The sequence below is a fragment of the Parasteatoda tepidariorum genome, chromosome 9 (assembly GCF_043381705.1).
Source record: "Parasteatoda tepidariorum isolate YZ-2023 chromosome 9, CAS_Ptep_4.0, whole genome shotgun sequence".
Taxonomy (NCBI): Eukaryota; Metazoa; Arthropoda; class Arachnida; order Araneae; family Theridiidae; genus Parasteatoda; species Parasteatoda tepidariorum.
Genome location: NC_092212.1, coordinates 88497995 through 88507130, shown reverse-complemented (window position 1 = coordinate 88507130; position 9136 = coordinate 88497995). Strand labels below are relative to the sequence as shown.

General features: G+C 30.4%; 1 protein-coding gene across 4 annotated transcripts in view; it reads right to left on the bottom strand.

Annotated features, from left to right (window-relative positions):
* The window catches only part of LOC107445073 (RNA-binding protein Musashi homolog 2), a 168580-nt gene extending 161968 nt beyond the window's left edge, over positions 1 to 6612 (bottom strand). The window contains exon 1 of one of the 4 annotated variants that reach the window (XM_071185994.1): positions 6575 to 6612. The gene's annotated coding sequence lies outside the window, so the exon portion shown is untranslated. The other 3 variants (XM_071185997.1, XM_071185996.1, XM_071185995.1) reach the window with 3 other exon arrangements.
* Between the last annotated feature and the right edge of the window lie 2524 nt (positions 6613 to 9136).

Genomic DNA, 9136 nt, shown 5'->3' with positions numbered 1-9136 from the left:
GAACGTAGAACAAGTATTGCATTGCTTTATATTTTTTAAATGACTCATAATAATTTTAAAGAGCAAAACATTTTTTTAATTCAATATTTTTACTTTATTTAAGGCATTTTTTGCGCAATTTTTGGATTTTTAAGGGCATTTTTTGCACTTATTAAGGGCATTAGTTGAGATTTTTTAGGTCATCAAAAATTTAGGGCTCTACTAATCACACAGAAAATAAAAGTACGCTATATAATCCAAAATATTGCTACTCACTTTATCTTAAACTCAGATTATTCTTAATAAAGTAGATATTCTTAACTAAAAGAATCAAGCAATTATTAAGAAACACAACAATCGACCAAGTTACCATTCTCTCAAAAGTAAAGCTTAATAAGAATATTACAATCACTCCAGATCACTTCAATTAATAAATTAAAAATTTAACAATATGGAAACCATGGAGTGGATAAGTGAAAAACAATATCCTCTAAATATTTTCTCTGAAAGCAAGAAACACAAACTTTTCATTATTTATTTTAAAAATACATAGTTTAATTACATTTTTATGAAAGCATGAAAGTTTTCAAGGCCAAATCTTTCATTTGAGACTACCTGATATCGCAAATAACAAATCCCATAGGATACTGGTTTTCTATTAACACGTTTTAGTAAAAAAAAAATAATAAAAATAAAAAACTTAGTTTCTAAAAAGTAAGAAAATAAAACACAGTTTCTCTTAAAAATATTTCCCTATAAAGTTACAAACCCAAACTTTTTATTATTTATTTAAAATACGTAACTTTTTACACGTTGTAAAAATAATTATACATGAATAGTTCGCATTAAATTACTTAAAATCATATATATTAAAAAAAACTTAATTCAAGATAAATAAAAACCGATTTCTAATTTCAACTGTTGAAATAGTTTAAAGTTAATGTTAACAACAAAAATTTATAAATCATTTATTACTTCTTATTGTGTCACACATTTTGCATTCAGAGTTGATTTTCAAATTGTTTGTTTGTTGAAAAATTGCTTGCTGATTACTTCTTAAATCCAGGTAATCATTTATATCATTACGAATAATATATTAAAAAAATGTAAAGATTAAAATTCAGAGAAAACAAGGGAAGAAATGATTTTTAAGAAGAAAAGAAATATACTAAAAAATATTCTTTTAAAAAGTTATTAAAAATTCAAAGCATAAAAATTAAAAATTTGGAAAACAAAATAATCGAAAGATGTTATCTCTTCTTCAGCTCACACGATTATATCCGCAAAATAGAGTGCTTTCTAATATTGTATTAATAAAGCCAAAGCAAAATATATCAATACAATAGAGTGAAAAGTACCACACAAAAATTGAATTTTAAAAAAATTCAAGAAAAATATAGAAAAAAAACAAAAAATATAAAATATATGAAGCTAGTAGTGAATTCAAGCGCCCTTTTATTTACTGACATATTGCAGAAATTATTTAAAAATATTTTCGTAACTAGCTTACCAGATTATGAAATATGAAAATAAAGGCATGAACGGGGATGTATTTTATGGCACGTTCTTGCAGAAGTACAGAACCACATTGTATTCGTCAGTTATCTTGGATTGACAAGAATCTGGATTTACGCGAGGTAATTATATTACACTGGATAAGTTTATAATTAAGGAAAAATCGAATTTGAATTATAATTTTAGAGAAATTAACATTTATTGAAAATATTCTTTACTAAATATTAGAAGAGTCTTAGACATTATTTTGGAAGAATTTTTATCATGGTATCTACTTCGATATCAAAGATTTTTTTTCTCAAATAAATTCCTTAATAGTTATAACGTAGTATAACTATTAAGTAGTATATAATTAACTCAACGACTTTATATAGAATTTAATTACATTAGTTGTTTTTTTTATATCAAATTTTGGAAGTTTGTCTATTTGTTTCTTTTTGTATAAATATTAATGTATATTTTTTAAACTCCATTTACTTAATAAAAAAATATTATCTAAATAAATATTTCCCAAAACATTAGAATTCCATATAATCAGTTTATCTTTATTAAATTTAAAACCTTTCATTTTATCGTATAAGTCAACAATGCAGATAATTTATTTTTTAATTCTCAAATCCACATATTCAAAATTAATATTATCGTCATGATTACGAAGCAAGATTAATTTTTCGGTGTAAACATAATTTTACGAAATTGTTTAATTTTGTATATTATAAATAATTAAATCATCTATAAAATCAATTAAAACAAATGTATTATTAAGAGTATAACTGCTTACGTAAAAGTGTAAAAATAAATTAAATAGAAATGATGAAAAATTAGATCTTTGTGGCATTTCGTCTAGTTAAACAAAAAAAAGCTTCCTTCATTGTAAAGATTGAAAGAACATATTAATATATTAATTAGAATTTCCCTAAAGTCAAGTACATAATAAAGAATTTGTGTGTTGCAATTATACCGTAATTATAAAACTACTACATTCAACACGAAGCTAAATTAGTATAATTGTAAACAAATTGCAAAGCCGGGTTTTTTAATTTTTCTATAATTATATTTTTAATTCAGAAATGTATTTAAAAAAATATATATATATATATATATATACAATTTATGATTAAGAAACAGTTTTTTCTTTCTTTTTAATGGAAGATGAAAGTACAGGAAAAAGTAGCTCTGTTGTGGAAAATTTTAAATATCATAATATGCTCGACATTACTCCAGATGATGCTTAATTAAAATTTATTTTGATGGGGTGAATTACAAAATACATTTTTTTTTTCTTAATCTAACAACGTAAAGTCACCGAGAAGGGCAACAATTAGTAATAAGTACACAAACATTGGAATTATTTTAGCGTTATTAGTGTCTGTATTTGCCTATTTTCTCCAATGCTGAATTCATTGAAATCTATTTTTTCACCCCGTATTGAAATAATAGATAAAATAATGGAAACCTTTCTTCCAGTACCTGCCTGAGAGACACATTGGGGTAAGTCTTACATCTTTTGACGTTACCTGCCTCATAAGAGGCTCGGAGGACAGAGCGTTCGAATCCCAGAGATGGATGGTCAGTACGAATTCCGCATCCAGTTTGAACAGACCACGGTTCTGACTTAAAATATCCTATGGGGTTGACGGATCATGGAATCCCTTTGCCGTCAGGCTAACCGTGGGAGGTTCTCGTGGTCTTTCTCTCCATTTAACGCAAATGCGGATCAGTTGCATAAAAAAAGCCCTCCACCAAGGTAAATTTCTCTCTATACTTGATCCAGGAGTTTCCTTGTCTTCTGGAGGGAGTACAAAATTACAAGGCAAGAATTTAACATTAGTCAACCCAAAAATTGGGTCGCCAGTTCAACGACTCTTATAAAAGGTCAAAATTCTGGTTTGAAAGTTCATTTGTTGTTAAAAACTTCATTTAGTCAACTTTTTGCTTACCACTGCCTTGGTCATGACTTTTCTGACACGTTTTATTTATTGACCAGAAATATTGACTATGGAAGAGTGATGGATTAAAAAAAAAAGAATCAGAACAGGGGGGAGAGAGATAAAAGATGGAGGGAAAGACATGATGGGGAGAGATGGGGTGAATTATCATGGTGGGAAGGGGGAGCAAACACTGGTAAACTAGGGAAACTGATAAAACCACATCAATGATGCAGTGTGTGAAAAGACATATAATACCCCCCCTCCCTCCACAGCGGAGATACTTAAAGAGGAGGGAATTGACACTTCCGATCTCTGAATAGACTCTATCGCCCCCCCCCCAAATTCTGTTAAAAGTCACAAAAAGCCACTCAATTAACTCTTTTTAAAATTCACTCTTAATTTATTTAGTTCTGAAAGTATGTATTTCCACTACAAATATTGAGAAAACATGGGAAAAATTGCAGAATAATGAAAATAAGAAAATTAAATAAAATAACATTCAAAAAAATTTAAAAAGAAATATCTATAAATAAAGATCCGGGAGAAAAAAATATAATCTTTTCGTCATCTCAAGGCCATTATATCAGCTAAAAATTCATTGTTCTTAAATGTTATTTTATTTTCATAATTTTTCTTCTTTTCGTTATTTTCTAATTTTTTCCCATGTTTTCTCTACTTTCTTTTTATTCTTTTTGCATATATATATATATATATAAGTTCAAAATGAAGAATAAAACAAAGAAAAATTATAGACATATGAAAAANTATATATATATCCCTAACCTTTTCGACAATTCTCTCCCATACCCATATTGATCTATTTTCATGCTTTTCTAGTTTTTACTTTTATATGTAAAAGATAAGACAAGAAAACAAGGAAAAAGAAATATAGAGGAAAGCAATTAATATTAATAACATAGTGTAAATAACACCAAATAAGGTGAAACTATTTCCTTTCCCTCTATAATAGAATATAGTAAAGACAACAATTAATACAAATAATTAACAAAACTACTATTAAGAATTTAAACATGAATGATATAAAAATTTAAGAAATTACTAGATTTAATTAAAAAAAAATTTCTAGAAAAAATTCTTTCAAATCTCTCTTTAAAAGGTAAAAAGAGGTATTAAAATGGGTACAAATATAAAATATATTCGAATAGATATCACATGGATCCAATTTTTTGTCAGTTTCGGCTAGCTCATGTTTACATTATTAGAAAAAAACTTTTCAAATATGTTTTTAAATCTAATAATTTTTTATTTTTTTTACTAGGAAAAAATAGGAATTAATTTTGCTTCACAATAATTAATTTCAATTTTGTGTTTAAAAAAATAAAACCTACAGTTAAAAAAAAAATATTTAAAGTTTAATATAAATTGCCTGAAATTCTAATATTTCTATAAAGAATTTCAAGTGAACACTATTTTAAGTCAAAATGTTTCAAATTAAAACAATTTGAAATTATATTTACTGATCTAGAAATGAAATGGATTATATTTGTAGAAATTTTATTAAAAGCAGCTATTATCAGACAAGTATAATTAAATTCCACGCAAAACCAGTGAACTTAAATGAGCCTATGTATAAGAGATATTTACATTTAAAAAATTCCTTTTATCTAGATTGATATAATAGTTGGCATGTCCAATTCGAAAAGTCCCTGGCAATCACGTAAGGAAATTTGGTTTTAAATTTAATGTAAATCAAACATTATTAAATAAATATAATTAAATTCTTTAAAAATCACTAAATTAAAATAATTATGAAACATTTAAAACATGCAATTTTTCTAATAAAAATGTTTGAATAGTTCAGAGTTTAATGTGTTTTCATGCTCGAGACCAAAACAGCCAACGAATCAATTCTGTTTCTAACTTTTGCCCTTTATTGTTATCTGCACACAATAATAAAACTTGTTTATTCAAAAATGATTCCAGTTCATACAGAATTTGTAATAATTACTTATAACTTTTTATTTTGTTTAATAATGATCAAAAAAATTTTAACCTGTGAGACATTTTAAACTTTGTAATTTCAAATGGCAAAATTCGAAATTTGAACTATATCAGTCAAATAATTGTAAAATTTGGAAAAAAAGCCTTATTTCTGAATGTCCACTACTTGGAAACTATTCTATGAACGAAAAAATAGGAAAAAAAGAATTTATTTTTGCTTTCTGGAGACTGAATCCATTTTGGTCATCTATTGAAAAATATTTTTGTCGGTTGGAATCAAAGAAAGTTAGTTTTATTTCGCGATTTCTACGAAAGTACTTATATTACAAGAACTAATAACATATTTTCAAAAAAAATCTTCCTTTTTTTTTAATAACAATTATTTAGTCGTTTTCATCGGATATGTCTTAAAAATGGCCTTTTGCATAATTTTAAGAAAAAAAAGGTGTTATTTACATAGTATGAACTTCAATTTCTGCTTTAAATTCCTACACAAAAAAAATTTATTCCTTATCAAAACTAATATTTTTAAATTAATAAATTTTAAAAATGATTTCATACCTTTTCAGAACGTAAAAAGATTTTTTTTACTTCATTCTCCAATCGTTCTACATTTTAATAGTCATCTAAAAACTGAGTATTCGCATTTATTGCTCGTTAGTTTAGCATCTTCCGATGTTTTAATAGTCGCATTAAATCTCAGCTTGAAGGGTAGCTATCAATTTTTTTTTCGCATTTTTTTTCTATAACGATTCCACACTTTTCTTCCAAGAGTTTCACGTGCCGAAATAGTCACATCACATTTAAATCTTTTTACCCAAAAAGCGCGGATTGCAGGGAAAAAAAGTCGATACGAAATTTATCGAATACAAGCCATTAAAAATGGTGGTAAATTATTCATCATTTCTCTCGGATACATACTATGTGACATACTGGTGTTTGAGAAGTAAAACTAAGTTTCTCTGCACACATTCAAAATATTTTATTTTCTGTTCAGAATGAATTGGAACTATTTTCGCATTAACATTTTTATCTATTCCAAACTTCTTAGAAACTCTTATTTCTACTCAAGCGAAACACCTATAAACGTTAATTCTTGATACATAATTATTTGACAATGCTGTTCAATTGATTTTTTAACGGAAAAAAATTCTAGAAAACTATGTTTTTTTTTAACGTTTCCTTACCTTATTAAAGGAACTTTTCAAAAGAGCAGCAGTCCCGCAGTGGACTGATCGTTAAGACACGGTTCCCAGCAGATCACCGAAGTCAAGCATCACTGGCTACGGTCAGTGTGCGGGTGGGTGACCACTTGGATCAGTCTGCGTAGGGACCGAGGGTGTGCGGTATTGGTCCTCGTTAAACTGTGCTACCGTAAAGTGCTCGACTTCGCGCGCAGGTCGTCGGGCTACCGAAGCGGGGGTGCCATCCCCTCCGCAGAGGATCAAAATTGTGATGGCATGTCTTCGGATCATCCTCCGGGATGTTTCCCAGACCGTCGCCAATAGCCCATTGTGCAGCTCTAGTGCGACGTAAATTAACAACAACAACAACAACAAAAGAGCAGCTCAAACTACAAAGAGAGTTACAACAAAAAACAACAAATAGAGTTACAAACAAAAGAGAGTTAAAATTTATCAAAATAAACCGTGTTTGTCTATAAAGATGCCGGTCACTGGTATTGTGTTTACTGTACTGGGTTACGGGGTCAGTGGTTGCTGGTTCGAATCCCACCAAATCTTTTCCTTTCTCTATGTTCTATATCCTTTCTTTTGTGTGATTGTTGTTGTTCATTTACGTCGCACTAGAACTGCACAATGGGCTATTGGCGACGGTCTGAGAAACATCCCTCAGGAAGATCCGAAGACATGCCATCACAATTTTGATCCTCTGCAGGAGGGGATGGCTCCCCCGCTTCGGTAGCCCGACGACCTGCACGCGAAGTCGAGCACTATACGGTAGAACAGTTTAACGAGGACCCATACCGCTAACCCTCGGTCCTTACGCAGACTGATCCAAGTGGTCACCCACCTGCACTCTGACGGCAGCCAGTGCTGCTTGACTTCGGTGATCTGCTGGGAGCCGTATCTTAACGATCAGTCCACTGCGGGACTTTGTGTGGTAGTGTGCTGAATATTGGTGTGAGTTCGGTATTTAGAGCGAAGCTCCACCAACCGATTAATCTAAACAAAGTTATCATGTAATTACAAGTCATGAAGATTACTAAACTTACAATGGGTGTGTGATTGCGTGAATTTAACCCACCCTATATACGGGTTTGTGGTTGTATAACGTGGGCGACACTACTTCACCGCCATGGCTTAAGGCCTACAGGGTAACTATAAGAGCAATTCTGAGGCTAATAGGAAATAGACCAAAAGTTCCCGACATTTAAGAACAAATTTATATAAAGATAGAGAATAATGAAGACATTTTTAATAGTCAGTAAATTACTATCAAAACAAATCACTCATAAAATAGAAGTTTCTTATGAATCTGTAAACTCAAAACATAGAAACGAAGAAAATTTTTATTTACCCATTTATTTAGACAATTAAATATTGTTCTAAGAAACATTTTGAAGACTTTTTTTCAAAGCTCTTATTCAGCAAGACAAAACCATCTCGAAAGTGAAACCAAAGGAACTAAAGAAAATTGAGTCATGAAACGATTATTCGTTTAATTTTCAAAAATTTACGTGTCTTAAAAATTTGCCCCTGGGTCTGACAAAATCATCATTCTTTTCTCAAAATAATGGAATAGTTCGAGTTTTTGATATTCCAAGGATTTTTCTCATCGACAGTTGTCTAAAATTGACACTGAGCGTTACAAATTATGCTGCATAATGTACCGATTTGGTATTGACATAAGATGAATGACAGAGTCACTTCATATAATTCTGAAATATATTTTACAAACTATGCAGTCAGTAAAAATATTAAATATGGTTATAAGAAACATTTTGAAGACTTTTTTCAAAGCTCTTCTTATGCAAGGCAAAAACATCTCGAAAGTGAAACTTTCAGTTTATATAATATCTAGTTTGATGGGTCCCGCAATGGACTGATCGTTAAGGCACGGTTCCCAGAACATCACCGAAATCACGCATCACTGGCTGAGGTCAGTGTGCGGGTGGGTGACCACTTGGATTAGTCTGCGTAAGGACCTAGGGTGTGCGGTATTAAACTGTTCTACCTCGTTAAACTGTTCTACCGTCAAGTGCTCGACTTCGCGTGCAGGTCGTCGGACTACCGAAGCGGGGGGGGGCATCCCCTCCTGCAGAGGATCAAAATTGTGATGGCATGTCTTCGGATCATCCTCAGGGATGTTTCCCAGACCGTCGCCAACAGCCCATTGTGCAGCTCTCGCGCAACGTAAATGAACTACAACAACAACAACAACACCTTGTTTGATTGAAAACAATCAAGTATTTAAAAATTTATTCGACTTTTCTAATAATATTGTTCATTTTGCTGCGTTTTTCCACTCAGGTGAAAACAACGATTTTACTTACCTTTGAAAACTCTAAACTTATCGCAACTGTTTCGTCATTTTGGCTGCCGTGAAAATTATAAAGAAATAAAATGTCACGAAATGTATAAGAGTAGTTGCAAAAGCGGTGCTATTTCAAAAACACCCCTTTGGTACTACCATTTCAACTTAATCGCATCTTCGCAGCAAAAGGAGCTTTCGGGAAAGTATAGAATGAGTTCTCTTTTTTTTTTAATCACGTGACCGCTTCATTGACG